Below are 17,353 nucleotides of genomic sequence, written 5' to 3' on the forward strand. Positions count from 1 at the left end.
TCTGGGCTCTGGGTTTCTAAAAGTAATTATGATATTAGAATGACTAAAGACAAATACAGGATGAAGAAGATTGGAAATTCACCCTTTAATGTGATTCCACATGGCTACAACCTGACATTGAATAATAGCTTTACAATTTAAGCTCCAGAATTTTGAGATGGAAAGAAATAAAGAGACCATAGTCCAGTGACTTAAATTAAATATGGAAACTGAGGTTCAGTAAGGGCCTGGCCAAAACCACATTGTTGGAAGAATAAGTAGAAGTCAAAATTCTGAATCCCTAATTGAGGCTTCACCCACTAGGCCACATGGCTCGTGAGAGATGCAGAGAGCTTGGAGAGCCTCAGAAAAGGCCGAGGATGTAGAATAAGAGTTCAGAAGTTTGGGATTATTGATTATTTAACTTGGAAAAAAGAAGACTGAAGGAATTGTCAATAATTTTCCAGTACAAAAGGAACAATCTTTTTTTATCTCTCCTAATAAAATAGATAATAAAAGTTTTCTCCACATTTTTGCCCACACTGTTCTTTCCATTTAAAATGTTGCTTTCCTTTACTCTCCGTCTACCCAAATATAAACCCTCTTTAATGTCATTAGACAAGTCCCACCTCTTTGTAAACCTTTCCCAGATGAATCCATTTCACACTGAACTTTATCTTCTCAGCTCTCCTCCTTTAGAACTTATGGTTGGGACCAGAAAGATTGACAAATGAATGGCCAGTATGCCTAATTGTTTCAATAGGGTGCATCTTTCTCCTTCAGACAGATCTAGCCCAGTCTTTCAATTTGTAACCCTCCTGACTTCTGTCATGGCCTAGCATAAAATTGACTTTAGTAGATACTCAATAAATACTTGTAGAATTTAATTAAACCACAGCATTGTAATTTATGTTAAATATAACATATATTCTTTTAATGAATATTATTGAGTGAGATACAAAATATTCTATAAACTTTAAAAACATATATATTATCTAGAAAATTTAAGATCTGGAGGCACAAGGATACTCAGATGAACTATAATCCTTTTTCAAGTCTGTGCCTTATTATTCTGTCATTATCTATGTTGAATTAGAAAGTATGTATATCTCTTAACATACTTTATTAAGAAATAAATGTAGAGATTTCAGCCATCTCTGAGTCAAACCATTGCAGAGTCAAACTGAAGAATCACTCAATTAATGAGATATTTGTAATGATCTTTTATAACCCATAAATAAAATAAATAAATGGTTGATTCAATGGTCATATAACTGGAATGTTCTAGTTCTATCCTAGTAATGAGAACCATACGCTAAAAGCCACATGTATTGTGCTGATGTTACAAAAGATAATGGATTATAGACGTGTTCACTCTTTATGAATGGCTAATCTATTACCACTAGTATTTATAAAATGTAATTTTTCTCACGAAATTTTCTGTAGACCGTCTTTCCAATGTTTGTATTACTCCATATGCATTTACTGAAGTCAGTTATACACTGGAAAAGAGAGGATATCACTAAATAATCTTGGCAGATGGAAAGAAGAAAATCATTTCAAACATACCACATTGCTGCATATTTTAAAAGATCATTCTTAAGGATCTCTACTATTTTTTTAACTAACACCATTCTAATTTCAAGCTTCCAAGGGTTTTACTTTCACTATAAAACATATGCATGGGGACTTGCCCTTTTTTTTTTAGCATGTTAATCTATTACTATAATAAATATGATATTTGGAATAATGAATTACCTACTCTCCAGTAGAGCTCATTAAAATTTTGCCTCTCAAATTGCCTTCCTGAGCAGTAGACCTCTTTAAAAATTAATGGAAGTCATGAATTGTGTTTGTGAAATTTGTCGCATCTTCTTTTAGAAACAGCTATAACCTTTCTATAGACAAAAACAGTATTTGGTGCCTTTTGGGAGTTTTCCATGTCAATAATGTAAAATACAATTTAATTTTAGAATAAATAAATGTCATTTAAAGTATGACACAGTTTGATGAAACATGTCTTTGTCACTTCAACGCATCTCAAGTTCCTACTTTGCATGATAGGAGGTCACTTGAAAAACAGCTGTGCTCTACAGCAGGATTTGAGAGGTGACCTTGACTCGAATATAGAGTCCTCCCAATGGAGAGATGGGTTTACAATGAAGCTAAAGAAGCTGACCCTTCAGGGCCCCGCCCTTGCACCAAGCTATAAATGCCACACCTGAGATATAGTGTCCGAGGGGAGCGAGCAAGCCACGTTCTAATCAGGAAGCATTCTTATGTACTCATTTCTAGTACGATGCCTAAAGAGATCTCTGAATCTTCAATTTGTTGAAGCTTTCCACAATTTGTTGTGATTTATTTTCTCATTTTAACTAAGATCTCTTTTGTAACTTCTTTTTCCTTAGAGGGATCCCCAAATCATTTAAGTTTCAGGCCCTACAAAACCTGAATCTGCTCCGTCTAATAGGAGAAAGGATTTCTTTGCAAAGAAAATGTGTTTCAAAGAATCTTTTTAATTGACATTTTCTAACTGAGAGTCATTAGCTTCACCAAATGCCCAGATGTAATTTGTGTGAATGTAGACAAACGGTCTGCAGAAATTATCACTGAGCTTCAGAGAAAAATGAGAGCCCAAATTTAGATGTGGCAGCATGAACCTTTATAATAGGAGGGCCAGTGCAAGAACAGTGACCAAGCAGATGTTAATTCCAATCTTACTACTAAACTAGGGACTCCTACAGGCTCTGCACCATGTTCAGAAGCATCAAGTAAAAGTCAAGGGAAAAGATTTGACGTACCCTGAAACTGCTCAGCAAAATCTCAGCTCAGTGACATTGAGAAAATCCAGCAGCAAGTGCACACCATGACAGATAATGTGGCACAGAGACTCAAGCCAGTATGAGAAAAAAAGATATCAAAGAATTACAGGAGCTTGTGATCACCACATAGCCTACGCACTGAAATATCTGCTGAGATATCATGTATCTGCTGAGGTAATGCGTCACTGCTTGAACATGGACTCACTTTTGATCCACTGATACTTGTCAATCATCCTGCAAGAGGTGGACTAAGCACATAAATAAATGGTCAGCACCCAATTAGGAAAAATTTTCTCCCACTTTTAATTTCATGACTTACTAACATCTCCTGTAGAAAATTCTCCAACTTTAAATAAAAGGATATGGTAGTCCTCACTGTAGAGAGGAGTATGTTGTTTTTTAAAATAAATTATTTTAAAATAACTTCTATCATCTGCATGAAATAAAGTTTCAATATTTAAAATAAATATTTTTCTAAAATTCTCTACAAAACTTAAAAAGTCAGAAGACAGTCTCTCTCAAGAAAAAAGTACAATTGCTGTCAGTCTAATAGGTAAAGGCATTGGTTGGGGCGGGGATGGGGGGTAACAAGAGGAGGGGAGGAAATTGAGACGGGGAGATAAAGGTCAAAATTAAAGCGTGTGAGAAGATTAATGGACTTTCTCAGGAGAAACTGGCTACTAATCAATGCCTTCGGACAGCACTACTCCATTCAAGCAGAGGCCATAAACCTCTAAGGGTCTCTGATATACTTTCAAAGTATCAAAAACTCAAAACTACTTTTATATTAACACGAAAATGTTATTTGCCTTTTTCATTGTGTTGTTTTGCACTGATGGTGCAAAAGCAATGGTGGGTAAAACTATTGGCAGCTTAGCACAAATGAAGGCTGTGGCCCCACACTGTACTAGTATGTGTACTTGCTTAATGGTAAATCATTGCACTAGTATAATGTACACTGTACTTCACTGCCACTCACTGGCAGAAAAAAAAAAGCCAGAGAAGAGTTTCACTTTAAAATTTGCATTATGAAGCGATACAAATTACTAATTGTATTAAATATCATTCCTTGAGTATACATCTTCTTAATATTCTGCTTCATGAAATGGGAAGTACGAGTATGCAAAAAGCACTACTACTGCAAACTGAGCTATGGTAGTTGTCTCAAGGAGAAGCACTTGCAAGATTGTTTGACTTGTGATCTGAACTAGCATTTTTTTCAGAGAATACTATCCTTACTTGAATCAATGAAGAACCATGTTTATGAAGACTTGGGTATTTGCCAGACATTTTCTCAACAATAAACTGAGAGAAGACGATCAATTTAAAGAAGGCAACTGACAGTCTGGTTGCCAATGAAAAAATTCAAGCTTTGAAGATGAAATTAGAATTTTAGAAAAATGGTGTAAGCTTGACAGCTTTCCAATACTCAAAGACTCCTGAGGAGATTAATAGTGATATTAACACATAATATTTATATTGTATAATGAACCATCTGCATGACACAGTGGCTCAATATTCTAAATGTTACAAAATCATATGCGGGTAAAACATCTATTCAAGGTACAAGATAGACTAATACATTTTAATGTAACAGAATTTGGAAAGTTCATTGACATGGTTTCACATTTCACTCAGCAACTCACCTTAGGAAACTACCATTTGGTGTCATATTTAAGACTAGCCACAACTATCCGAAAAGGCTACTGAAATACTCCCCTTTCCAAGTAACTATCTGTGTGACGCTGGGATTTCTTAACACCTGTCAGCCAAAACAACATGTCACCACTGACTGGTAGTGGCTTTAAAATATGTCCATAGATTCTCTGACAATCCTTCCCTCAAAAGTTGTATTCTGAAGGCCAGACTTAATGACTCACTTCTAGTATGAAATTAGAAAATGACAAAAGTGACAATGTGTGATTTACCATAAAGGTGTGGTGGTTTTCTCCTTGTTCTCTCTCAGAACCTGGGGGAAGCCAACTGCCATGTTGTGAGAACACCAAAAGATTTCAAACATCAGGCCAAATGTCTGGATCTTGACAATGTAAAATCAGGATTCTCTTTAGGTAATTTTAAGATTCAACTGCTGCTCAATACAACATCTGGCTTCTTGTGGCTCATAGACCATGAATTACATCAAGAGTTAGCTAAATCTGGCTCACTCCCTGCTTTCATAAAGTTTTATTGTAATATGGCCAGGTCTATCTGTTTACATACTGTCTCTGGCTGTTTGGGGCTAAAATAGCAGAGTTGAAGAGTTGTCACAGAAACTGCATGGCGTAGGACCTGAAAAGCTTAAAATAGGCAGCATTTGGCCATTTGCAGAATAACTTTGCTTACCACTCTATTACATGAATTGTCTTCAGTTTGCACTGTTTCTATCCATTTTTCCCAATGAAATTCCAAGGAATGGCTTTTTTCAGGGATCAGAATCTTTAGGGGAGACAGTTCCATGCCTTTCTCTTAGCTTCTGGTGTTTCCAGCAATCTTTGGCATTCCTTGTCTAGAAGACACATCACTCTAATCTCTGCCTTTACCTTCACATGGCTTTCTCTCTGTGTGTCTCTCTGTGTGTCTCTTCTTATATGGACACCAGCCCTATAGGATTAAGGGCCTACCCTACTGGAGTACCCTACTCCAATGTGACTTCATCTTAACTTAAATCTTAATTACATTGCAACAAACCTATTTGCAAATAAGGTCATATTCTCAGTTACTAGGGGTTAGGATTTCAACATATCTTTTTGAAAGATGCAATAGAACCCATACACTCATAATTTAAAAAAAAAAAAAAAAAAAAAAAAGACTGTCTCTAAAAAGAAAAACTGAAATGGAAGAAAGAATTATGAACAAAGAAATTGGTAAACATGTGAGTAAAACTAAAAATTGACTGCATGGAACGATGAAGAAATATCTAAACTGAGTTAAAAATAAAAGGAAAAAAGTTTAAATATAAGATAGGGTAGAATCAAGCTCAAGTTATCTAAGATATTTAAAATAAAGGTAAAGATATTGAATAATTTTAGACTTTCAAATATACAGTTTAAAATTTTAAGAGTAACATCCAAGAGAATAGAAATTGAGAGTATACTTTCCAAAAGTAATGGGGAAAAACATCATTTTAGAAAATCATTCCAAAAGAAGTCACGAAAGGGAGAAAAATGATATTAAACACACACACTTGATATGATAGAAATAATTCCAAATACATAAATAATCATGTTAAATGAAAGTGTATTAAACTCACCAGCTGCAAAGCAAAGATTATCAACTAGACAAGAGGTGTTACAAGAATAATATCTAAAATATAAGGATATAGAAACCTTCAAAGTAAAAGGATGGGAGGAATTGTATTAAGCTAATCTTGCTGTAGATATATTAGCATCACAGAAAATACCTTAAGGCAAAATTATTATTTAGAAATTAGAAATAAAGAAATATTATAAAATAATAAAAAGTTAAAATTCACCAGATGATAGTCAATTCTAAATTTCTATGCACCTGACAATATGGTCTCAAATATACAAAAGCTAAAATTACCAGATTTACCACAAGACAATCCACCATTACAGTAGAGGATTTTAAGACTCCTCTCTAAAAAACTAATCAAGACAAAAATTATTAAGAGTATAGAAGATTTTATTTGAAACACAATTAACAAGCTTGATCTCATGGACATCCCACCAGTGAGAATACACATTCTTCTTAAATACCTATGAAACATTTTCAAAAATTGGCCAATTATTAGGCCACAAAGCAACTCTCAGCACATTAAAAGAATCAGTATGGATATATTCTGAAGACATAGAAGATGGGTTTTTGGTTTTTTTTTGGATGAATTAGATGTAAGTAATAAAAACAGAGGTATCAAGGGTAAGTGTTCAAGTTTGGCTTAAGAACTGGCTGGATATTCCTGCCATTAACTGAGCCTGTGAATACAGGACAGAATGCAGGTATAGAGTTGGGGGGTAACTTGCTATGTTGACCAAGTTAGACTGAAGATACCTATTGCATATAAAAATGAAGATGCCAAGTAGGCCTTTCTGGAGAGAAATCAAATTTGATCTATAAATTAGAGAATCATTAACATAAAACTTATATTTTATCCACAAGATAAAGTCACCAAAAAAGGTGTCTGTTGGTAGAGAAGAGGAACTAATTCAGGGAGAACTCCAAATTTACAGGTCAAGATGAGCAGAAGAAAGACAAAGGAGATTGAGAAGGCGTGGCTGATGAACTGTGAGGAAAACCAGGAGAGTGTAGTGTCAGGGGCACCAAGATAAACTCTTCTAAACTTTACTAACAATTGTCACCCCAGTAAACTTTAATTACAAAAAAAAAGATAAACTCTTCTAGAAGGAAGAAGTGATCAATGGATCAATTAGATAAGAACAGAAATGTAATGTGGTCGTTGAACTTGGCAGTATGGAAACCATTATTGTCCTCAATGAAATAAGTCTCCATGAAGTAATGTGAAGGAAGTCTACTTGGAGTGGAATGGCTCGAGGACGTAAGGTAAGGAAGTGAAACTAACTACAGACAGCTCATTTCAGAGGTTTAAGTATGAAGGAAAGTAGAGAGATGGGAGGACAGGAGGGATATAAGATAGGATAAGAAGGGCTGGTTTTTAAAGACAGGATATATGCAAGCAGGTTATTAAGCTGATGGGAATGATGTTATATAAAGGGATATCCTTGAGGATACAGGTGAGAAGCAACAACTGCACGGACAATGTCCTCAGAAGCTGAGAGAGGCTGGGATCCAGAGCACACGAGGAAGCGTGGGACTCCCACAGGAACACCTTCTCCCACAGTAGTAAGAGCGGAGGCAAAGCATGGGTGCAAGTAACTGCAGGTTCCTGGAGGGAAGAGGAGGAAGTTCTTGTTTTAATTCCACTAGTTTCTCAAGGATGGATGAGGTAAAGTTATAAATTGTTAGTTGAGATGTGGAGGAAGTGGTGTAAGAATTTTGAAAGGAAAAAAGAAAGTGTGAAACAGTTGTTTGGAAGTGAGAACTTGAGCTCGCCAGACTAGTTGGAGAGCGAGGCAGCGTGGCGTACCCTTCTGAGTGTTGTAATCGGAGATTGAACGTGAAACCAGTCAGCGTGGTCATATGTTTCTCTACAGCAACACTGAGCTACTTGAGTACAGGTATGCAATCAGTAGATAGTTGGGTTTAACCAGGACTGGACTTATACCTGATGCATGCAATGACAGCAGAGAGGGACAAAAGTCCTTAAGGTGTTTGAAAGGGAGTGATTACAGTGTCACATAGACTTCAAACCCTTTTACTTGTATATTCCCTAAAAATCGTTTTGAAAAACTATCAACCCTCCACACATTTTTAAGGTAACATTTAAATTTCTCATTACACATTTAAATGTGATGTACTTTTTGATATATAGTACATTCTGATATGTCACTTTTAAAAAACCGTAACTGTTTTAGTACTTTAGGAGTGCTAACAGGATGCTCTGTAGCATTATAAGCAACTAGATAGCTTATAAGCAACAGAAATTTATTTCTCACAGTTCTGGAAGTTAGGAAGTCACCGGAAGATCAAGGCACTGGTAGATTTGGTGTCTGTCGAGAGCCTGCTTCCTGATTCACAGACAGTCTTCTTACGGTGTCGTCAGGGGGAGGGACGAGAGAGCTCTCTGGGGTCTCCTTTTTTAGGATTAGTTTCAGGTGTACAAAGCAATATAATAGTTAGACATTTACACCCCTTACAAAGTGATAACCTCCTTCCCCTAGGTTACTACCCCTCTGACATTTTATGTAACTGTTACAATACCCTTGACTGTCTTCCTTATGCTGTACTCCACATCCTGTGACTATACATATATTTAATTATAGTTGACATACAATATTATTCTTCTGCAGCTTCAGGTGTACAGTGCAGTGGTCAGGCATCTACACAATCTATGAAGTGATCCCCCTGACAAGTCCAGTGCCCATCTGGCACCTACTTAATCTTTACAACATTGCTGATTCTATTCCCCATTCTGTACTTCATATTCCCATGACTATATTATGTCTACTAATTTGCAGTTTCTAATCCCTTCACCTTCTCCTCAATCCCCTCCCCACTCCCATCTAGCAACCAACAGTTTTCTTTTCTATATCTCTGAGTCTATTTCTGTTTTGTTTGCTCATCTGTTCTTTAGATTTCACGTATAAGTGGGATCATGTGGTATTTATCTTTCTCAGTCTGATTTATTTCACTTAGCATAATATTCTCAAGGTCCATCCATATTGTTGTAAATGGTAAGATTTCATTCTTTTTTATGGCCAAGTAATACTCCATTGTATAAATGTACCAGTTTCTTTATCCCATTGTCTATCAATGGACATTTCGGTTAGCCAAGACATGGGGTCTCTTATATAAGGGCACTAATCCCACTCATGAGAGCTCTATCCTCATGACCTAACCACTGCTAAAAGGCCCCATTCCAAATGCCATTACAAGAAGGATTACGTTTCAAGTTATGAATATTAAGGCGACACAAACATTCAGCCTAGAGCAGTAACCAATGGATTTTAATACCATATAAATTTGATACCCCCATTATCCATTTAAAAATACATTTAAAAGTGCTTCTTAATTTGAAATCTTACATATTTTCCTTTCTATTTGAATCTGTACTTCCAGTCTACTTACTTTCCCTGACAACTGAATTTTATAATATATTTTTGTACTCACAAGTTTTTTATTTATCACCTTCACACATTTCTCTGCAAAAGACATATATATATATATATATATATATATATATATATATATATATAAAGTTTAATGTAATTTTTATATTTTCTGTGAGCTTAAAGTCATGAGTGTTAAATTTTTTCTTCTAGATTGTTACTATTATAGTTATTAATATACAATTGACTAAAATAATGCTCACATATTAAAACTTTTTATGAAAATATAAATATATTTTAAAATTTGATAACAAACTAACATTTTATTGAAAGTTCTTCCCTTAATAAGGTAAATGAGGATATTTTTTTCAATCATTTATTTCATACATAAGCGAATGTTATTTATGTCTAGATTAAGTTACAGAAAATATTGAGCATAAATTATATTCTTATTTTCCATTGTTACATAAGTGCTGAGAACATTTTCCTCACAACTAAGTACATAGAAATGCAAGAGTTTTATAGCGATGTCACTCAACTCTCTGAACTCCTTTTGAGTCGAAAGCCAAAGCCACATAATAATCTATCATAAGAAATACATTAATAACTTATGAGCTGACAACTCAATTTATTGAAAACAAAGAATTGGAAACCTCTAACTTGCAAAGAAATTTATTTGATTATTAGAATAATTTATTTTCTCAATTTCTTAGAAGTTTACAAAAAAGCTTATTAAGACTTATCTGAATGTAAAACAAAATTATACTTGCTTTTCTTTTATTTGGAGCACTTTGTTTAATTCAATGTACTCAGAAAGAAATGTAGAAAAGTGAATATTATTATTTTCATTACACCTTTGTCAATATAGTATGTTTAATGAAATGCAATCTAATCACATTTTTAAAAATTAAACTTCTTATTTTGAGATAATTGTAGATTCACTTGCAGTTATAAGACAGGGAGATCCCCTATACCCTTTAATTCATTTCCCCTTCTAATCACATGTTTTTAATATAGTTTCATCAGTTCTTCTAAGCTGTAGATTTAGCTGTTTCAATATCTGGAAAAGTCTTCCATGCAATCCAACTGATAAAGCCAGTACTCAGTGTCAAATCAAGCAGCAATATCAGACTTAGTTGTATTCAAAAAGAGGTTGTCTTCACTTAAGAATTGTGTCATATATGTATTTTGAGTATACTATTAAAATAATGAGATGATTATTGATGATGAGAAAAAAATTACAGAATACATTTTGTCAACTAGGTTACTTGCTTCTACAGATAAGATATAAATGATGTAGAATTAATATAATTATTTCGTGTACTTTCTAATCAGTTAGAATAAAAATGAGATAATAATAACACATTGTTTCTCAATACTTATTTGGTAATAATGCAGTGTAATGGCCAGCTGAAATGGTAAGTTTTTTATGACATGAGGCATATTATAAAAACACATGTCTCTACTTTGGTAGGTGAATTGTAGACATGGCATCTAGCTTTGTTTTCAACCTTTTGGAATGTTTAAAGAAGAGTTAATATAAAATCAGAAATAACGCCATTAAACTTGTCAGACATGGTGATCTTCAATATACATTCAGACCTTTCCTCCGAATTTATTAAGGAAAAAGATATATATTACTAAAACCTCACCAGTGCAGCAGCCAACATATAGTATTATTTTTTAATAGGAGGTAGAAATTATTAAACACTTTGTAAGGTGAAATGAGATGAGTATTAACAGTAATTGGAATATATATTTCATGATTTGGTAAAAACTTATTTTAACTATCTTATTGAATAATGCACATGAGCATACATCACATAATTTTTTTTTACCTTTAATATCTTGAAAAGCATTCCATTGACACTGATAAGAATCAACATCATGAACCTATTCTACTTGAACAGTTCAAAGGTTCTTGTCATTTCAACTAATAACATCCGGGGGTAGGGAGATGGGGGGAAAGAGTAGCTTTCCAGGGAGAAAACTGAAAACCACTTCCTCAGCCATGACCAAGGTCAGCATCTTCAGTGGGAAGTCATGGATGTCCTGGGATGAATATAGCACTTTACCTCTTTAGTCTTCCTCCCCAAAACCTATAATTCTAGTCTTAGCATGAGAAAAATATCAGACAAATCCCAACTGAGAGATAGTCTGCAAAATACCTGACCATCAAAACCAAGAAAGTTGGAGAAACTGTCATAGCCAATAGAAGACTAAGGAGACATGATGACTAAATGTAATGTGGGATCCTGGAACAGGAAGAGAGTGCAAGGTAAAAACAAAGAAAATCTGAATAAAATATGGATTTTAGTTAATAATATTGCATCAATACTGATTCATTACTGTGACCAATATACCATAATAATGTGAGGTGTGAGGTATGAACCCTATACTATCTGAAATTTTTCTGTAAATCTAAAATTGTATTAAAATTTAAAAAATTTAATTCTCAAAAAAAAGGACTGGAGATAAGTATCTTGAACAACTAAAGTTAAAAACATCTAAATATATTAAAAACATTTTTAACGTTCAGCATTTCTTTGTTTTGTTCCCACACTGATGTATTTTTATTCATTGATAACAGACCGAAGATAAAAGAGGCAAAGGCATGAAACAAAAATTGTTATTAATCCCACCACACCATTCTACCTGATGTGTGCATTCAAAACATCCTCACATGGGTCAAACATATTGTTTATAAGACCGTGTTTCTCCTTAACCAAAATACATAAAATACATAAATAAGACAGGGAAACCAGGAAAACCTTAAGGGTTTTAATTAATTATTTTTTTAATTTCCCCAAATCAGTATTTTGCTGTATTACTTATTTGGAAGCCTGAGGTTTTACAGTCTAGTTGAATATACCATATTAAGATTTGGAATCCGTGAGGTATATGCCTTTCTCATGTGCAGTTAGAGAAAAGATATTATCAATGCCTATGAGCTCTCAGAAGGATCAATTTAAGAAAAATAATCAACATAAAGGTTGAGGGTTTCCTTAAAGTTCTCTTTTGCACAAATCTTCCCTTGGCATGTCTTCCTGTACTTTGAAGACCACTGGAGCGATGAACTCTCAGATGCATAAGGAGGGAAGTGGGGACCAATTGTGAAAAGCTGTAGCACCACTGGTTTAGAGGATTGGAGGAAGGTGAAGTGGAAGTTCCTGGTGAAGTTGGAAAAGGAAAACAAAGAGAACAAGAGCAAAAAGATGGGAAATAAAACTTGTGGCGGCTTTTTGGTTTATTTTTGTTTTGTTTTTTAAAGGGAGAAAACAAGAGAAAAGGCAAGATGGGAGAGTTTGCATACTTTTGGGTGGGGGAACAGGAAAGTACTAGGATCTGGGAGGCCTGCTTTCTCACCTTCAAGATAACCAAGTCTCCTCCTGCTCTGGTCCATCTTGTTCACGACTGCATCCAAGTTCCTGGCACAAGGGAAGGGCTGAATACATGATGTGCTGACTAACCAAATGTGTTTGTGCAGTTTGGACGGCAAGGCGCTATTTGGGGAAAATGTTGTCTCCATACCTGCCTGTACATCAACACCAGAAGTAAAACGACGATAGTTATAGTTTGTATAGCACCATTTCCCAAAGCATTTCCATTATATGTACTTTGCATAGCTATACTTTCCTGAGTTTTTCTAAAAGACATGTTTAACTTATGAAAAACATTTCACTCTGCAATAGTAACCCTACTGGGTCTGCTGCTGGGCCCTCCCCTGCCTCTGCTGGGTCTGCGACAGTCTCGTGCTTTCTTATTCTGCACACGTAATACTCTGCTCACGTTTACTGTACTGGAAGAATCAAGGTCAATTCTGCTTTCTTCTTTTCTTGACTTCAGCGCACATTTGCTCAAGATGCGTATTTTCCCAGGCTACTGATTGTTGCTTCGTCTTCACCTGGTGTCTGGGGAGTAGTGCCTGCACACCGACTCCCCACTTGACAGTCAGTGCCATTCATGCAACATTGCTGATGAGTAGCCCTTCGTACAAAGCCGCAAAATAAGGCAAAGAATATAGCAGACGTGTTTGGCTCAGTACCATTTCAGTAACAGTCTTCCATTTTCTTACAGATGATCAACTCTTGTATTGTTAAACTATTCTGCTGCTGGGTTTTAAACTGTTTTTCCACAACAGCAAAAATATTTTAGTTATCTGAAAGCTTATCTCTGAATAGATGTTCCCAACAGTCTTTGAGGGTCACACTGAGGAATGGATAGCAAAGCTTATTACCAGACACTGGAATTCCCAGCGCCAGACATTATAGGGTAGAATTCAGCCTAAATTCAGCCTAAATATTTCACACTGCTTTAGCTCCCCCAAACCTCCCCCATCCATTTCTTGCTAATTCCTCCAGTTAGTTTTTCTATCCTAATACATAACCCAAGTGGCTCTTTTGCTGTGAGGAAACTGTAAACCGTGTCAAGGAAAACCTGTCTTTGAGAAGTACCTAAGTCACACGTGATGAACTGCAAAACTCCCACAGAGCAATTTAAAATGATGAATATTCTTTTCAAACATCCTTTTCAAAATTGCACATGGACTTCAGCCAGTCACAAGATAGAGATGTGGAGGATGCATTAAACTCCCCATCTGCTCTGCACATTGCTCATCATGATTTATAACCCACGGTAAGTCATTTGGCCCCACAAACACCGCTGACAGGCCAGTGAAGCGCCCAGCAGCTGAGGCGTGTACCCTGTGAAAAGATGTATCCATGGCATTAATATTTTTCTCCTACCTGCATCCTGATGTGGCTGCTATTCCAAGAACACTCTATTCACTATTCTTAGGGGGAAAAAATAAAACACACAAAAAAAAACCCTCGGTACATTCTAGACTTTTGGAAAATAAATAAAGCTCTTTCGGGATAACGTTAGACTTTTGCTTTCATTAAAGCAGCCTCAGTGCATCTTCTCTCCCTTCAAACACAGCAGCATGTGTAAATTTGTTCTTTCCTGTGTCAAGTCTCATTAACAAAATCACTTTTTTTCTACATTGCGTACCATTCACTGGTTAGGAAGACATATCGACATTTCCTTTTTCCCAAGCAATAAAAGGGCACTAGATGTTTCAGGAGATAAAACGAAGGCGATGAATTCATGCAAGTAACCCTAAGGCACAAGTAATGCTGGCATGACTTCCAAGCACAATCTCACAGTGGGCAGATACGATGGTCATCATCCTCTTCTGGCCCAGCCTCATTTCCTATAAGAGCTGAAGGATAATGGAAAGTATTCCAGACTATACCCTGGAGCTGGCAGGAGGCAGACTGTGAAGTGAGGATGTTTGGTGTTGGTGTCCACTTTGCTGCATGGCCTCCTTTTTGGCCCCACTGGCCCCTGGCACCCCCTTACATTGGCTGCCCACCAGAACCTTCCCTCATGGGAACATTCCATATGACAGTCCCTTAGAATGTCCCAGGAACTTCTCTCTGCTATTTTCTATTATTTGCTCTCCACTGTCCCCACCTCTGTGCCCAATTTCTGTGCCCTATAACTAGCTCATCCCTTAAGTATCAGACCTCCAAAAGTTCAAAGTTAAGAACAAACTCATATGATCTGCTCAAGTCCTAATGGCTAATGTAGAGAAAAACACCTCGGACTCTTCTTTCCCTCCAGAAAATAGAGCACATCTTAAACAGGGGCTTCTTATAAACCATCAATTTTCCAACCAAGAAGAAGGTTCTACTGTGGGGAATTTCAAGTTCGATAGGGAAAGAAAGGACATCTTTGGAGAGGCATGTCAGTTACTTCCGAGACATTCTACCTGACAGCTGTTTCTTGGGTCCTAGCCATATCATCCCTGCAATCTTTGGGACCCTTTGGTCATACAGAATACTCTTATCTTGGCTACCTCAAATAATAGGAGAGTTATTATAAGGATATACATTGAAATGAGAGCAACTGGAATTTCAAAGGAACCCAAGAATAGCCAGGGTTAAGCAGCTTCATAGAAATGGACTTGCAGTTTGGAAATTGGAAAATACTTTGAAATTCAAGGCTTACCTAGGGAATAGATTAGTTTGGAATCCCCTGGAGAGCAGGGGTTTATCCATTCCCTCGTCATCATGGGAATGCAGTTCTTCTTGGCTTCTGCGTCCTTGCTGCTGTCAGCCAACCACCTCTTCCTCTCCTCTGCATATATTTTGATTTCTGCTAACTCATAACTTTTGCTTATTCATAACTTCTGCTCACTCCCAATTTCAGCCTACACACAGCCCCTGCTGTGTCACAGTCCCCACATGTGTGTTTTTAGCTTCTGTTCTGGATTCTAATTGACCCACTCAAATATCTCCATTTTGAATGTCCTAGGAGAAGTTACTGGATCAATTAATTAGCACTCTTCTTGTTGAAATAGAGCCTTTACACTAGGCCACAGCCAAAGTATTCTTAGTTGCTAGGAATTAATTTGGTTTGTTTAGCAAAAAAGGAATTTATCGGAAGGCTATTGGATCAGACAAATGCTGTTCAGAAAATGAACAGCAACTAAGGGAAACTGAGCAGCCAGTGTCACAGCCAAATCATACCTCCAACTTAGCAGAGAGAGAGAACACTATTGCCACCACTGAACAGTAGGAGCTATAAATTATAATAGGTACCTGGGCACTAACACACCAGGTATCAATGCTTGTCCCCCTGCCCCTACTGGTCCTGGAAACTGGACGTTGTTGCAATCCCTGCCACAAAGAGCTCTTCTCCTCTCAGCTTTCTTGTATGACCAAGCCTTAATTCCAGGTCTAAGGAAGGTGTATTTGATTGGTCAAGGCTAGGCCACATGCTGTCACCCTAGCTTCAATGGGGATTGGGGTAAAGATAAGGAGGGGAGGAAAGAATATACCTATATGGCCTTTTGGGCTTCGTCAATGGGAAATGGGCTCTGCCTCCCGCCATGACCTCAACCAGTGGAGAATTCCTCCAATACAGTAAGAGGGCTAGATGATGAGCAGATGTCCATTACATAATGCAGGCGTGGCTGACCTTGGATTACAAGGCCATCCTGAGCCATTGAGCTCTGCTCAGGAGAGCAAAACCTGACTCCTTCACTCAGCAGGGGACTGTAGGCAGGCTGGCCATTTTGATTGGAGTCTAAGACAATCTCCTAACCAAAAAAGTACAGGTAGGGGTGGCCTGTTAGCTCAGTTAGTTACAGCGTGGTGCTGACAACACCAACGTTGCCTGTTTGATCCCCACATGGGCCACTGTGAGCTGTGCCCTCCTTAAAAAAAAAAAAAAAAGTACAGGTAATTCTTTCATGTGCACTATTTGTTTGAAGCCACACAGAACATTTATATGCAAAGTAGGTATATACGTCTGTATGCCTGGTTGGACTGTTTAGGGCAGAGACTTTTCTTTATTTTTATCTCCCTAGTGCCTGGGCGCACTGTTTGGCATATAGCAGATGCTCCAAAAATGTCTGTTGAACTTAGTAGGACTTGTGGTCCAGGAATTTTTCCATAGTATTAGATAACATAAATTTCGCCATGCTTCTGGGGAGACCATGAATTAAACAAACAAACAGAAAGGACTTATTGACGCATCGTGCACGAGCAAAAGAAGTAAGAAGTTTTATGACTTACACTCTTCTCGGCGTTATCTCAGTTCCTTTACAGGACACAGATCTCTGAAATTGGCAGATGGAATGTGAGAACTGTTTGAAAGAAGAGAGATTGCAACATGAGAGAGAGGATGGAGTTTGGGAAAGGAATATCAAAAGGGGGGCGGAATTGAAGGCATCAAGGAACAGGAGCACAGAATTAGTCCAGGGAGTACTACACAAACATAAGTTTCGTGATAACCTAGAAAAAAATTAGAGAGGGGAAAAGTAATTCTGAATGTTGCTTTGATAGCAGCAAGGAAGGCAAGATGGAAATAATAATTTTAAGCACTTACTACATAAAAGAC

At 36.7% G+C, this 17,353-nt stretch overlaps 1 long non-coding RNA gene across 8 annotated transcripts in view; it reads right to left on the reverse strand.

Annotated features, from left to right (window-relative positions):
- Positions 1-9,729: 9,729 nt before the first annotated feature.
- The window catches only part of LOC148755078 (uncharacterized), a 129,625-nt gene continuing 122,001 nt past the window's right edge, over positions 9,730-17,353 (reverse strand). For 4 of the 8 annotated variants that reach the window (XR_016019402.1, XR_016019398.1, XR_016019401.1 and 1 more), the window contains one exon: positions 9,730-17,099. This is a non-coding gene — a long non-coding RNA (uncharacterized LOC148755078). The remainder of the gene's footprint in view (positions 17,100-17,353) is intronic. The other 4 variants (XR_016019400.1, XR_016019397.1, XR_016019396.1 and 1 more) reach the window with 4 other exon arrangements.

The sequence above is a fragment of the Rhinolophus sinicus genome, chromosome 16 (genome assembly GCF_057876585.1).
Source record: "Rhinolophus sinicus isolate RSI-liver-muscle chromosome 16, RSI-T2T, whole genome shotgun sequence".
In the NCBI taxonomy this organism is placed as follows: domain Eukaryota; kingdom Metazoa; phylum Chordata; class Mammalia; order Chiroptera; family Rhinolophidae; genus Rhinolophus; species Rhinolophus sinicus.